This window comes from Lepidothrix coronata, unplaced genomic scaffold (assembly GCF_001604755.1).
Source record: "Lepidothrix coronata isolate B3197 unplaced genomic scaffold, Lepidothrix_coronata-1.0 Scaffold222, whole genome shotgun sequence".
Lineage (NCBI taxonomy): Eukaryota > Metazoa > Chordata > Aves > Passeriformes > Pipridae > Lepidothrix > Lepidothrix coronata.
In genome coordinates, this window is record NW_016690402.1 from 776,072 (window position 1) to 791,819 (window position 15,748).

Consider the following 15,748-nt stretch of genomic DNA (forward strand, 5'->3'; position numbering starts at 1 on the left):
TTTAGTTGGAACAATACCTTGGATTGGACTCAAGAACAGCCCCTTTTCTTACCGTGAAAGGAAGAAGATTTGAGATGAGTAGCACTGTAAAACTTCTGTGTGACACATTTGAAAAAAATGATTAAGGATGTTATGTAAACACCATGTCTTAGTGCTCTGCAGAGGGAGGCCTGCTCCCATCTTTTGGTCATCAGCAGGAAATCTGCTGGTTTTATCTACACATTATGTTTTATCCAGGGCTACATCTGGATGGGGACTCCAGGTCTCCTGAGGGAGTAGATCATGTGCATGAAGAGATCCAAGCAACCATGACCTATTCTGTTCAGTGATAGAATAAGACCTGGATGCTGTCTCCAAAACCTTTGCAGCATGTAGTTTTAAAAGGCATTGGTAAGTGCCACTGCAAGAATGTAAAGGGAAATAGGGGTTCCTTCTTCAGGTACAGATCCTTTTCAAGGAACAGAAGCCTCCACTTATACAGCTTATTTGTGCCAACTTTCATAAACATAAAGTGCATTACTTTTGTTTACATTACATGTGTAGAAATTAGAAATTCACTATTAGAAGTTCTAGAGCTGTAGACCTAAGCATGTTTCAAACACTAATCCATTCTCTTTCTTACAAATGATTTAGGACATTATTCATTGAAAATAGAAAGAAAATTTCTTAAATACGCTCCAGTACACCATAGATACAGTGTTACTTTTTTGTGTTGAAATTACTGTAATTGACTTCTACCTGCAACATGCATTAATGTAATATCTGGAGCAAAATTCTCACAAATCAGTAAACACTATTTTTTACATGATGTGTCATCCACAGCCCGTGCATAACTGGAAAAAACTTTCTGTATACAGATGCTTTGGTCTTCAGACAAGGAACTGGACAAAATGTTTCTCCATAGTTTACCCACTTGACATGTGTAAATAGATAGTCTTCGTTCTTTTTGTCTCAGAGCATCATTCTCAAACTCTATGTCACTCTCGCAAGTTCAATCCTCATGTCCCTGGGTGTAACATTACTATTACCTGAAGTAAAGAAAGAAAACAAGCTCTAACCCCAACAGACTGTAGTGAAACCAGGGGCAAGGGAAAGGGAAATCAGGCCCAGATTATTTAAAGTGCAGCTGTGACGGAAATGAGGAAGGAAAGAGAAATGTGGGAGGATGAGTAACAAAACCAGAGAAGTGTATGGAAACTACTGAATTTTCTCAGGGGCATTCTCCACCCCATAGCACAACATGTTTGTTAACTTTTCAAATCTCAAACATAATTATAGAAAATCTTTCTCTGTTTCCCCAACTGTACCCAGTATGGGTTTCACCTATGTGCCACTGACCTCTTTGAAAGAATCTTAGTGTATCATTTGGCTAGTAAATGTAGATATCCAAAATTTATGGCAAAACGGCTTTAATCCATAGCTAAAATATCTGGCAGGAGATTTGATTCTTCTAGTGAGTTAAGCCTGGGGCGAACTGCTGTGTTTTCCTGGGCTAAGTTTTCTTTCAGGAAAGGAAACTTTTGCAACTGGCCTAATCCTTTGAGCTCTCAAGCAGGGAACTTGCTCTTTCTTTGTTCTCACAGGATGTTTCTCAGCAAGCAAGTGTATTTATAGTAAATATGGGAAGATACAAAATTAGATTTAATTTGCCTCATTGATAAGTGGGATAAAACATATAAGCATTAAAATGAATGTGTCCCAAAGCTCCCAACCATAATAGGACTCATTTTTTAAAGCAGAGCCTGCACCTTCTGAAAAAGAGACTCTAAATTTTTCAAGTCAAGTCCCAAATACTAAAAGGAAAAAAGAGTCTCAGTATTTAGATGTGAAATATGGATGAAAAATGTAAAAGGACCTAGCTATAGCATCCAACAAAGTCACAAACAAAATTCAATTTTATCCATATTTAACCTGCTTACATGTTTGTAGTCACATCTCAAAGGAATTTTAATGGAAATTCTTGTTTAGGACATGTAGTGACTGAAACCAAGAAGTTTCCCTGGACACGAATCTGCTTTGTAAAGAAATTGATTTCAGTTTATATTTAGTCACAAAACTCTTTTTCACAGGCTAGCAGCTTGAGAGCAAGTGTAGGCAGTGAGTCTAGAAACTTTGTTTGGGCAATATTGTGTCCAGATGTGCTTTCTGCAAATAAATGGAGTCCAGAAACTCAGATTTTGAGTTACGACCCCATTTAAGATGAGACATAAAAAAGGCTCAAGGACTGATGCTGAAACCTCAATTCTTCAAGGGGCAAAATGGTAAATGAAGATTTGCTGAGGGCTGATATTTGTGTTTCAAACCTTCCCTGTGCCACTGTGAAACAATGTGTAGAAGCACTATGTAAGCATGAATGAGCAGCCCAGGGATAGTAACACAATACAGAAATGTGTTACTGCATGGTAACCGAATTCTGACTGCAAGCGAGGACAGAGCCCGCAGTGATGTGCCACAGGTACTAACCAGGTTGCAGCATGAGTCTGGAGCCCCTTTGGGCAGTGGCCACATGCCACTGCTAAGGCCTTCCTTTATATCTTGGCTTAACTGGGCATGAAACCTCATAGTGCACTGGCAACCAAAATCTACACAGGCATGTATGCGTTTTGTAAATTGATGTGAACTGTGTTTGAAGACACCACAATTAATACAGCCAGTTCTTTCATTTTCCCGTTAGCTCTTTGAAAGATAACACTCCTGAACATCTCCTCTTTTACCTCATCAAATAGGAATTAAAAAATAAAATATGTTTATAAAACTTGACATTGTGCTTAGACTTTCAAAATGACAGAATGGGTATGACAGGCAGAAATATGTTCTCCAGGGAGACTCAACACCAACAAATATTGTATTCTGATTTTTAATTGAAACTTATATGCCTTCCAAAGAAAGGGCTGACTTTTTTTTGTTATCTGTGTTAGCTTTCCTCCTGAATTTCCTCCTGTTTGAAGTCAGGAGACCCTTAGAAAGGCTGCAATAATCTTAGTGTAATTGCAGTGATAATGTAGACAAAAGGAAACTTTCTATTATTTATCAAATACAGGAGCAAATTTATCAAATACAGCTGTATTTATCAAATACAGCTGTATTTATCAAATACAGCTGTATTTATCAAATATAGCTGCTTTCCACTTATTCTTCTTACATTCTGCTGGACAAACAAGGAGTGATAACTAATCACCATGCATGGAAGTTACTTCATCGTAGTCATTTAGCCCTGTGCAATCCTTGAGGTGTGAGCTCTGAACTACAGGAAGGTGCTTCCATCCAGGCTGTTTTAGGATAATCATCAGCTCATATGTCTCAGCATGACTTGAGTTTTTCAGGATAAAAAAATCACTAAGAAATGCAGAATAACTTAACTGGTGAATTAATTGCCCAGTAAATAGTACATTTCTCTTGCACTGCATATTTTAAAATCTGACTGGTTATAACAGATATAACATCTCTGCAAACCTGGCATTGATATGGTCTTTATTATTGTATTTATGTAAAGCATATATCCAAGTTTACTCAGTCATTGTATCTTGTTCTGTGACAGAAATCTGCGATTTAGATTGTGCCAGCAATATATGATTGTGCCAGCACAGGAATACATGTCAAGCTTTAATCAATTTGAATGTTTTACTTCAATGCACTTAATGTGATACACACAGAAAATATGAAGTACTCTTGATACTGTTACATATAACTGGTGTTTTGGAAAGCTGCCATATCTAAATGGAATTCATACACAGGAAAAAAAGAAGGTTCAAAATTTCAGTTATAACAGAAAGAAAGGTAGAAAGGTGCACAAAGCGAAGGCCCTGCACTGGGGGCAGTTACTTGATCAAATAATGTAGATTACCTTAGGTGGGATGGAAGCTCATCAGTGCTCAGGGCAGCTCCTGGAAAGTTTTCTCTTTATGAATAGGATAGACCCTGAGGAATAGAATGATAATTAGTGGTTAGCAAACTAGACATTGCTAGGACACTACTAAGACACCTCTTGGGCCAATTTGTTGCAGGAACAGGGTTCACTCAGAGCAATGTGTGCACACACCACTGCCAATGGGAAGTAGAGGAACTTTGTTAAACTTCTCTGAGGATATGTTCTTGAGCAGAGTCCTTATACAGGGATATATTTCCCTGGAAAATGCAAAGTGTCAGAAAGAAATGAAAAACACCAGAATGTCTGGAAAAGGAAGGGAAATAATATAATCAGTCTTGGATAATGTGAATAAGAAATTTGAAGAAAACTGGACTTTAAGGAGAAAAAAAGATTAACTGAAAAATATCATGACTTTGACATACATTTTAGAGTGTGGAATCTTTATTGTACCTGACTAGAAACAAATATCAAAATTTCACTACTGAGCATTTATGGTCTATATAGTAACTACTGTTGGAAAGGAAATTCTGAAATTTTTTATTTAGCATGAATTTTCTGATTCAAAAAGTCAATGAGAGAAAGAAGGAAATATATAAAGAACTAGCTTGTAAGACAGATTCATCTGCCCCAGACATACAGCCAGAGGAAAATTTAAGCCCCTAAAGAGTAACTGAGCAAAAATAGGGAGACAAGTTGCTTTAGATTTTGCAAGGCTCAGTTTTGCATCTGTCATGCAGAGCACTCACTGCCAGCAGGCAAGAGGCAGAAAGAAGACAGTATTCTGCTGTGCTATAGAAATGCTGAGGATAATGGACACAGGACAGGGCAGTGTGGTAAAAGCGCCAGGATGCTATTTGTGTATATGTTATTAGACTGTCAGAGGTGCAGTATGTAACCTAGTCTGTATGTTACATAGTTTGTAACTTCTCCCTCTTTCACTGCTCCTTTTCTTTCCTGTTATGTGTTAAAGATATTCTATCTTTAGAGCACGCTACCTTTCTGAAAATCTATGCTATGATCTGACCTTAAAACCCTAGAATCATGGCAAAACAAAATGGCAGGTGATAGACAGTTCAGATTCTCAAAGAACAAACAAAACCTTCTCCTTCACTTTAGACATCTAAAATGTGAGCATTTGTGCTCTGACTAGTCAGGCTTATTTCATCAACATAAATGAAGAAAATCAACACTTTTACAGTTTGATAGGATTCATCACGTGAATGTCTATGCTGTGGTGAATCCTGTCCTAGATGTGACTCATTCTCTTATTGATGGCAGAAGGAACCAAGGGTGATGAGCTTGGTCATAAACTTATACCTTATAGGTATCCAAAGCTAAATGAAATGACTCTTGGCAAGGTTGTGCTTTGTGAGCAGATAACTAATACATGTTTTGTGCCATTTTGTTTTGCAGTATCCCAGTGAAGGGTTAGCAGTTAAGGGGTGTTCAAAAATGTCTGCTTCAAAATGCTTTCATAGTAGCAAAGAAGGAGGATATGTGATAGCAACCATAGTATCTACAATGAGTGCCAACTCTTCCTTTCCTGTGAATGGTTAGTTAAGTCAGCACAGCATTTCTTTAAACTAACCAGAACCTTATGAATATCCCTACAAATAACACGAGCTCAGATTTTAGCAGGAATGACACTGTTAATTGAATGCAGATGGTTTAGGTCGCTGATCAGCTAAATAATCAGATAAGTAAGAGTGACCTGATACAAAGGAAATTACAACATCAGCATAAAGAAAATTATTGTTGTTCCTATGTAAATTAATCATCTGTAATTCACTCTACTGGGTATGTGTGTTTTGTCACAGCTGGCTAAAGTCATTCCAGACCATTCAGCTCAGGTACTATTTCTAACTGCTGTTCATCTGGCAATGCCATACCTGTAAAATTCTCATAGCTTCTCTTCTGCAGAAGTTTCTTTCTTTCTTTCAATTCATGGCACTATTTGATTATATTTAAAATATTAAAGGCTTTAGAGTAAAACCCATATGTGATTTGAATGATGACAACATTTTTGCTGCTGTTGATGGTCTAAGTGAACTGAGGTGTCCTGGAATCATCCTACTGATTACAAGACAAAAGCCAAACTTAGGGGCAGGCTGACCAATCCTCCTTGGTTCCTCTAGGCTCGCGTGTCAGATAGCAGGCTCCTCCACTAAAAATTATTAGTGGATTAATTTTCTCCTATCTGGGAAGATGCTTCCAGCCTTGTTTTCAGGACCTCCAAGCTACCCTTCTATATGAGTATGACAAAAGCTGAGAAGAAATAATTTCTCATCTCATTTCACCCTTTAGTCTTCTTTAGACTTTTTCTCACTGTGCCACATTAAACAAAAGGACTGATCAGGCTTATTCTGTTACAATTGGTTGCATACATAGCCTATATGTGCAAATGCCTTCTGCTTAGGCTGTCTCTCTGAAGATGGACCTAAGATGATCAATGAACCATAGAGACCCTTCTCTCAGTTCCACTTTGTTTCTGATAATATATAACTCTATGGGTTGCATTCACTGGTCATAATGAGTATGTCTACAAGGTCAGTGTTCACACGAGTCATCGAGGTGCCTTTTATCCTCTGGTATAATTCAACTCATCCTGAAATAGATAACCATAAGTGCCTCACAAGCTACTTCTGTGATATCCCATTTCAATAATTTCCCATTTGTTCAAATGAGGCCTCATTAATGCTAGATGAAGTCCTGCAATAACTTCATAACTCAGGAGGCATGTCCTGGGACTTAGTTTATTCTGTTTTGTTGCTGCAAAATAACATGCAGATGCTTATCATGAGCAATCACTCCCAGTTCACTTCCCTGACCTATGTCCTGTGACATTAACATTAGACATTGTAAACCTCAAGTGCATTAACATTTGAGAGCTTTCATCTTAGCAGTCGTATAGTCTCAGTGAAAGACATTCATTAAACCCAGCTCATATTCACAATGAGTAAACTTTCTCATTAATGTTTCTCAAAGGTCAGGGAGATGATGAAGGAAAAATTCTGTAGTAGTAATTAATAGTAATGGCTTAAATTTATAAAGCACTTGTATTTTCAGTATTCCAAAGTATATTAAAAATATGTTGAATAAAAGCGTTTGTACCTGGTATTACAGAAAAACATGAATATCACTGAAATGGAATTTTGAATAATTACCAGACTGCACTGTGTATCATAATTTTAACTAATACTTTAAAAATTTCCACTAAAATACTATTATGACTGGTTCTCCTAAACATGACCTTAAAAGCCCAGGCACCAAGTCAGGCCTATGTTAATATGATACTACTCAAAATGGGGACTCAGAGATGTCATGATTTTTTGACATAGGCATGGTACAAGTTATTATGAAGCCATTTTCTTTTTCCTTTTCTGGCAAGTGTTTCCAAGATGCTGTCACTGGAAATACTCCATTGTGCCCTTAAAAATAAAGGAGTCTTCTCATTAACTTCCTTATCTTGACAGCTAATAAGCAGGATTTCTCAAGGAAAAGCTGCCTTACACAATTTGCCGTGTTCTTATGGGGAAACTGAATCTTTATAATGACAATTTTCCATAAGAGACAGAGCATACAAGGCTTCATTTCTCTGCAAAGGGCAGCAGCATAAATGCCACACCAACAAAAGCACCCACCTTTGACAAGTAACATCTAGCATCACTTTACGTAGCCACATAGTGTGAAAAAAGTCTAAGACCTAATAACTACACAAGCTAATCACCACAGACAGGTCTAACCAGAAAAGCAATTATCCTGGGAATCCATTTCTTGCTGAACAGATCCACTCTTTAGTCCTACCCTACAACTGAAAATTGCCACTGACTTCAGCTGAGTCTGAAAAGGGTGTAATTTGTATTTAGGACTATATGCAAGTGACAACACTGAATTCTTGGTGTATGTTGTTCCTTTTAGCACTGCAGAGCCAACAAAGGGGTCTGCAAGAAGGAGTTAGATATGAGGCAGGCTTGTGCTTCGTCAGCAGATCTGTCTCCTCCCTTCTGATTGCAGTTTCCTTATGGCTGATGATGATTATGAGCCAGGAAAAAATCACAGCTGTTGTTCCAAAAAGCTCTATTAGAACAGGGTAAATAAAATCCTGTATCACTGGAAGTCAGTTAACATGAAATGGTCTGATGCTGATTTTGCAGGCTCATTTTTTAGTGTCCATCAAATATAAAGTTTAAGAATGAAGATCTACATTATAGACATCCCATTCACATCCTCTGCTTCAGGGGCAGAAAGTAAAGCTTCTAGCTGTTTTTATACTTGTTTTAATTTGTTCAGTTTTTAGAAATGTTGATAAGGTTACAAAATACTCCCTGGCTGAAAGCATGGAAACGGAGGGGTTGGTTTTGATATGCACAGTCTCCATTCACAAAAGAGGTCCCAAATCTGCAAATTTTTTTCCCTTATATAACTTTATAAAAATTATTGATATTAATTATAATTTATTGTTGTACAATATAAAATTATATTTTATATAATAAAATAAAATGAAGGAGTTTTGTGTGCTTTAGCAGAAAAATGGGACTGCCTTAAACAACAACAACGAAGATAGGGAAGAAAAGGCTACTGCAATGCTGCCACTTACTGCCTGAAGAGGGAAGAGCTGCTCTGAGCAATTATCCACTTTCTGCTTTCCAATGTGCTCAGAGAAGAAGCATCAAATTGTATTACAGCCAGGAAAACTGTAATGTCAGGGAAACAGTAATTTTTTGTCTCTTGTATTTATTGAGAGCCTAAGGTCTTCAGAGCAGGGATTGACTACTGCTGTGAGGTTCTGTGTAACATGGCAGACTTCTGAATATCATCTTAATCTTCATAATAAAGTAGTTAAAGAATATGAAGAAGCAAAGGGTCACAGTCACAGAGTTACACTTGGCTATGCAGCCGTAAGCCATTTATGGTAGTTGGTGTTTTAGTAATGGAGGTAGAATTAGACAGTAAAAAAGAGAAGTTGTATGTAGAGGAGTTACATGATAGTTCTGATGGAAGGTGGCATGTCCAGTGGAATGACAATGAGCTCCAAATGTCCATGTTTTCTGCTTCTTTAAGGTCTTGCAATAATCATAGAGCTGTTCTGCAAATAAAATTATGAAAACTTGGAGTAACTGCAGAATATAAACTACTTATCACCTATATCTGCCTGTGCTCTGCAGACAGGGGATTTAGTCTGCCCTTTCTGATGTGAAAATTTATTGTTGAAAATGACATTTAACAGCTGACGATGTTTGGAAATTCCCTCTTTACAGATCAGAAACTGAAAAGCAAGGAGACAAAGTCCTGCATCAACAAAGTACACAGCTTTCATGGAAATTGGTTTAACTGATTTCAGTGTCTAAGTACTTTTGAAAATATATGAAGTAAAGACATCTGAATAAATCTCAAGGGAATTTTATTACAGGAGAATTATCTGAACTTCAGCTTATGGGGTTCAAGGTTGTTATCAAAATCGCTTGATAGTTGAATCAAGAATATTTTTAAATGTTGGTAGTCACACTGTATTACCCAAGACTTGGATTCAGCTATTTATTCTTGAACATAGACCATTAAATTCTAATATTTGTGGGCTTCTAAAAGAATTTAGTTTAATTGAATAAATACGTCTGTCACCTAAGCCATGAACACAGACTTTATGAGCAGGTAAAGTCTTAGAGAAGTAAATAGACCTAATGATGTAATAGACCTTATGGTCTATGTTTGCCAGCAACAAGTATTTTTAAGCTTAATTGGCATTTACAGCAGCTGTACAGGCACAGAAAAGCAGGAAAAACATCTAACTCTGTCAGTAAAAAGACCTTTAAAGCTCTTTCACAATGAGTATTTCAGTGTCAGAAATACCTTCTCATACAAGCAACCTTCTAAAAAGGCTAAAATAACGATATCTATCTGACTTCTGGCAGATATCTGAAAAATCTACATTTGCACTTTATTTATCCTGGAGCCAAAGACCTAAATGCATGTGTTTTCAGTTGCTAGTTGTTTTATGACTAATTCTTTCTATTTATTGCTTTTCAATCATAATCAGATGAAGAACATCTTCTCTGACAGAGCAGTTTTCTGCATTATGTATTCAGTGTAAATGTTGTGTTTTTTCTGAACATGTGGGTTTAATTATGTTTTTGAAAGATTTCTTCCTCCAGCTTCTCCATGCTGTGGCTGCAAAGAAATAGGGAAAAGTCAGAAAATGAGAAAGATAGAGCACCTTCAGATAGTTCTGCTAGATACCTTTTACAACTTTCTCACTCACCGCTCAGACATTTGCTTGTTTTGACTGGATCAGTTGCAGAGTTTCATGCCCTTTAAGCTCCATTAGTCTCTGGATTCTGACTGATTGCTATTCTGACCTTCACAAATGCCCAACTATTAGTCCCACATCTGAGAGCCTTTGCAGCAGTGGGACTCCCACACTCAGTGCAAAAACCTACCCAGGCCACTGACATGCCACTTGGGTACATCCCCAGTCATGTATGACCTGGGTCTGGAGACTGGGTTTCTAATGGCACTCTGAGGACTGAATAGTACAGCATTTGCTGAGTTTTGAAAGAGAATGGTGATCTAGTCTTCTGGACTCAAAATGCATGATTTCAGCATAAGAAGTAGCTAGAAGCTGTGGCTATGCCTATATTAGCAATGTGACATATGTGATGTATTAGGAACAGCTTTGAAGGGACTTAGCATCCATGCTTCACATTATTTTGGACAGATTTTAGACTGCCAGCAGCTGGTAACCAGCAGATCCTAGGAAGACAGAGTAACATTTTTACTGTGCCAATCTCCCTCCTGTGCAGCAAGACACCATTGCACAACTGAAAACCATAGACTTCCAGCCTACAGGCAGACCCTCTCTCTCAGCCACTCCAGGTTTTTTCCAAGGAAAGGCCACACATGTCCCACCAGAACTCCTCCTGGAGTAGGTAGTGGGGCACTTCTTGAAAGAGAACAACAGCTCCTCCCAGTTTTGTGTCATCTGCAAACTTACATATTATCCCTTCCAGTCCTGCATCCAAGTCATTTATGAAGGTGTTGAAGAGCACAGGGCCTAAGATGGAGTCCTGTGGAACCCCACTTGTGACAGGTCACCAGTCTGATGTCACCCCATTCTCTATTACCCTCTGTGCTCAATCTGTGAGCCAATTGCTCACCCACCACATGATGTGGTGGTCCAGCTCTCTGTGCTGGACATTTTGTCCAGAAGGATCCTGTGAGAGACAGTAGCAAAAGCTTTACTGGAATCCAAAAAGATTACATCAACTGGCTTCCCTTGATCCACTAGGTCAGTTACCTTGTTATAAAAGGAAATCAGGTTTGATAAGCAGGACTTTCCTCTCATGAACCTGTGCTGGCTGTTACCAATGACTGTGTTATCTTTCAGGTGTGTTTCAATACCTCCCAGAATAATCTTCTCCATAATTTTACCAGGCACTAAAGTGAGACTGACAGGCCTGTAGTTTCCAGAGTTCTCCTTCTTGCCCTTCTTGAAAACTGGGACAACACTTGCTCACTTTCATTCAGCTGGGACCTCTCCAGGTTCCCAAGACCACTCAAGAATCATCAAGACAGGTTGTGCAATGACATCAGCCAGTGTTTTGAGGATTCTGGGCTGAATTCCATCAGGCCCCATAGATCTGTAGGGATCCAGCTGGAGCAGCAGATCTTGCAGAATTTTAAATCATTCTTACAGTCATGGTCCTCCAGTTCAGGGCACTGAGACTCCCTTGGCCTGTAATCTGTAGAAGACTGAGGCAAAGAAAGTTTTAAACACTTCTACCTTGCCTCTGTCCCTGTTTGTGAGGTGACCATCCTCATCCTATAACAGGCCAATGATATTCTGTACTGCCTATTGCCATTAATATATTTGAAAAAACTCTTTCTATTGCTCCCCACATTTCTGGCCAGCTTCCACTCCATCTGAGCTTTGAGTGCATGAATTTTCTCCCTGCAGTGGCAAGCAGCATCTCTATATTCTTCCTATGTCCCTTGAACTGGCTTTCACTGCACATACACCTTCCTTTTTTTCCTTATTTCCAAGAGAAGATCCCTGCTCAACCAAGCTGGCCTTATGCCTCACCTGCTTGACTTCAGACACTTGGGAATTGCCTACTCCTGTGCCCTTAGGAGGTGATGTTTAAAAAATGACCAGCACTGATGGACCTCAGCACCTGCAAAAACATTTTCCCAAGGGACTTTACTTACTAATTCCCTGAGCAGCCTGAATTCTCCTTTCCTCATGTCCAGAGCTGAGGTTTTGCTGGCACTTTTCCTCCTGTCAACAGAGATTTTAAACTCGATCACTTTGTGGTCACTGTGGCCAAGACTGGCACCAATCTCCACTTCACTCACAAGATCTGCTCTGTTGACAAGCAGCAGATTAAGGAGGGCATCTTTCCAAGTTAGCTTCCTTAGGACCTGTTCCATAAAGTAGTCATCCAGGTTTTTTAGGAATCTTCTGGCCTGGGTTGTACCAGCTGTGTGATGCTCTGAGGTAATTTTTGGCAATTTGAAGCCCCCCATAAGGAGAAGGTCAGTTGATTTGCAAGTGTGCCTTAGTTTCTCAGAGAATAATTTGTGAGCATCATCATCCTGGCTGGAAGGTCATAGCAGACTCCCACAATGACATCTGCATTATTCATTTGCTCCTTGCTTTTCACCCAGAGCTCTCAACTGTGCCTTTGCCAACTGTGAGTTCCATACATTCTAACCCTTCTACTACATACAGTGCCACGCCTGTGCCTCTTCTGCCCTGTATCTATCGCATTTCTTATTTCTCTGTGCCCTTTTCTTTCTCTTTCTATCTCTCCTCTCTTAAGGTAAATCTTAAATCCCAGAAGAGTATTTTCCCAGTTGCAGTTTTTCCAGTTACGATTTTTCCATTTATTATTCTAGAGTTGTTAAAAATAAGTTGCAACCAGACATGTCTATCTCATGTTGGCCTTTTTAGCCACCAACGCACTTGCAACAAATGTGGGTAGAGCCCTCCCCAAATCTTCATTTGTGAAGCCTAGCCATGACCATAAAAATAAGAAAAAAAAATTATTATAGTTTTTATAATTGGTTATGTAGTGTCGTTTCACTTTAATCCACTCCAAGGGATCCTTTGTAAAGAACATAGTTGCCCCACCTCAGAGGTGGGTTGTGACAGGGTCAGCTGTCCAGTCTATGTCTCCTCCCAGCTTCTTCTTGAACCACCAGCCTCCTCAGTGGTGAGGTGAGATGAGGAGCAGAAAAGACCTTTACATTGCACAAGTGCTGCTCAGCAATAGCTAAAAAAATCCTTCAACACTGTTTTCAGCATAAATCCAAAGCATAACACCATACAAGCTACTAGAAGAAAATTAACTCTATCCTAGCAAAAACCATTACAAAAACTTTTCATCTAGTTCTTTTCTTGTTTCAACATTTCCCAAAAATTTTTTAGATGTGTGTTTTCAGAGTATCATTCTGCTGCTATGCATGTAATGGAAGTCTATTGACTTCAGTAGTAACTATAGTATGAAACATAATTGCATATAAGCTGAATGTATTTAACAGCACTCCAAAAAGAACACACTTTTCCTTTGTTTTCAGCAGCTGTACCTCATGGTCCCCCTCTCACACCCTGCTGCCAGTGTGCTGGCTGCCAGAGCCAGCAGAAGGAGGAAGCAGCACCAGAAGCTATCCCAGGGTGACGATGCTGAGCTTAAGGGCAGTGAAATTTTAATTAATGCACTGACAATACATGGCCTCTCAAGTTCTTATACATTCTTATGAACAATCTCCTACTTTCTCTGTTCCACTTGGCTTTCTTCAATAACCTCACTACCCTCACTGTTTTCCTTTACTCTGCACATCTGGTCAGAAACCACTATTATTATTGCTTCTAAGGGATAGATTTGTGACTCTATGGCTGGAGTAAAAAAAAAACCAAATAGGTCATTGTTTCCTTGCTGATCAAAAATGTATGGAGGGCTGTGTTTTATGAACAACAAGAGAAGTCATGATGGAGGCCATGAGCACTTGGAAGAAATTGCTGCTGTTTGTAGTAAGGTATTACCTCAAAGACAGAGATATATCAAGTCATGAGCAGTAGCCTGGATGGTAATTGCCTCCTGAGGTTTGCACTTTGCTATTTACTCTTTTGCAAAAAAGAGTCTCATATAAAAAAAAATGAAGGGCTGAGACCTTTAGGTGAAAGAATATGTGCATATAAATATACATTTAAGCATGTAAAGAGATTGTTTGCAAAAGCAACTAAGGTGAGTGAATGGATGAAGATGGCTAGGAAGCAACTTTCCTCATTAGATTCACAGAAGTGAGTTTTGAAGTTTTGGAGCAAGTGGTGCTTGACTGGAATCTGTAGTTTTGAAGTATGAAGGAAATTATTTATAAAACATGTGTGTCTCTGCAGACAATATTCTATTGCATTGGTGCATAAGAATATATTTACACATATCACGCAGGTATCATGGAAGATGACATATGATGAAGAGCATGGGGGGAGTGAACAGAGAAATACCCACTGAAACACACGGAAAACATCACTGGGCAAATGCATAAGGCTTTTTTGTGGCTCTTTTGTAGGGAAAATGCTATGTGAACTCCAGAGTACAACTACGGGGGGTATATTATAGACCTGAGTTTGCATTCAGATCTCATCCTGTTTAGAAGATCATCTGTTTTCACACTACAAACATAAGACTGTGTTCGTATGTTTCTGTAGTTTTGTTCCATTAAAAACAGCAAAGAAACATATCTCAGATCTCATGCAAATACGGAGCAAAAACTCAGTTTAGAAATTATCAACAGTTCCAATAGGAAATGTACCATGAATTCACTGAGTAGTTTTCAGAAGATGTATGATTGGGATACACTACAGTTAGTATCTTCTCTTTCTAATAAAATGGTAAATTAATTTGTTGAAATAAAAATATTGCAGTTGATTTAGCCAAGTACAACTAAAAAGAACAAACTTGTGAAATACTTGCTGCTAATAGAAATGTCACAGTAAATCACAGTGAGCACCTGAATTGAGTGAAACTTTATCCCTAGTATAACCAGAGATACCACAAGATCCAGAGCCTGAACTTTGTATCTCATGCCATTTTAAAAACTTCAGTGGCTAAAGAAAACTCCTATTTTTGCAAGACATCAGTCCATGAGATTGAAATTCTGTGTCTCCTGAAATTTTGGCATGTTGAAATATTTTTATTAACATACTTTTAACCTCTCTGTTTAATATTTTTATTTTTAATTTTTTTTTTGTGGAAAAGAAACTGACTTATGCTTATGTCTGCTAAAACTTTTTCTTTTCAATTTTTGTCTATACAGATTTTCAGGAAATAATTATCCCTAGATGCAGGTGAAAGATAATAAAGGAAAATTTCACTCCTTTCAGATACACATTGTGACGAACATTTGCATACATTTTCTCTTTTTTCACATTATTTGTAAACATATATGGTTACATGATCAGTAAGTCCACTTGTGTGCTATTCCATGAATGAACAGTTGTACTTAATAACAAAAAATAGTATTTGGGATTGATGTTTGTGATTTGGATTAGATAGACTAGCAGATTGTGTATAGCAAAATATCAGAAAACAATAAAGAGGTACCGTGAAAACAAACAGTAAGGCAAATGCATTGTTTATGATATACATGTCAAAGTTAAGATATATTTTATAATACAGACCAACTGTTTAATAAGCTGTGTTCCTTAGAGATATTAATTGCAATTTACTCCCACTTATCTAGGTTTGACAAGCTCAAATTCCCACATCTTTCAGCAAAAGTCCTGCTCAGCTATTAACATCATGGGAAATGTGTTTATAGACAGTCAGGCCCTGTAGTTAGAAGAGTCAGCAAAACTTACCCATTCATGTTTCTCATGAGCTT

At 38.2% G+C, this 15,748-nt stretch overlaps 1 long non-coding RNA gene across 1 annotated transcript; it reads right to left on the bottom strand.

The window, feature by feature from the left end:
* Nucleotides 1-826: 826 nt before the first annotated feature.
* On the bottom strand, nucleotides 827-10,906 carry LOC108506619. Its single transcript, XR_001877817.1, has 4 exons — nucleotides 10,857-10,906; nucleotides 8,851-8,954; nucleotides 3,845-3,918; nucleotides 827-1,028 (listed from the first exon to the last, which is right to left on the bottom strand). It is a non-coding gene; the product is annotated as an uncharacterized LOC108506619 (long non-coding RNA).
* Between the last annotated feature and the right edge of the window lie 4,842 nt (nucleotides 10,907-15,748).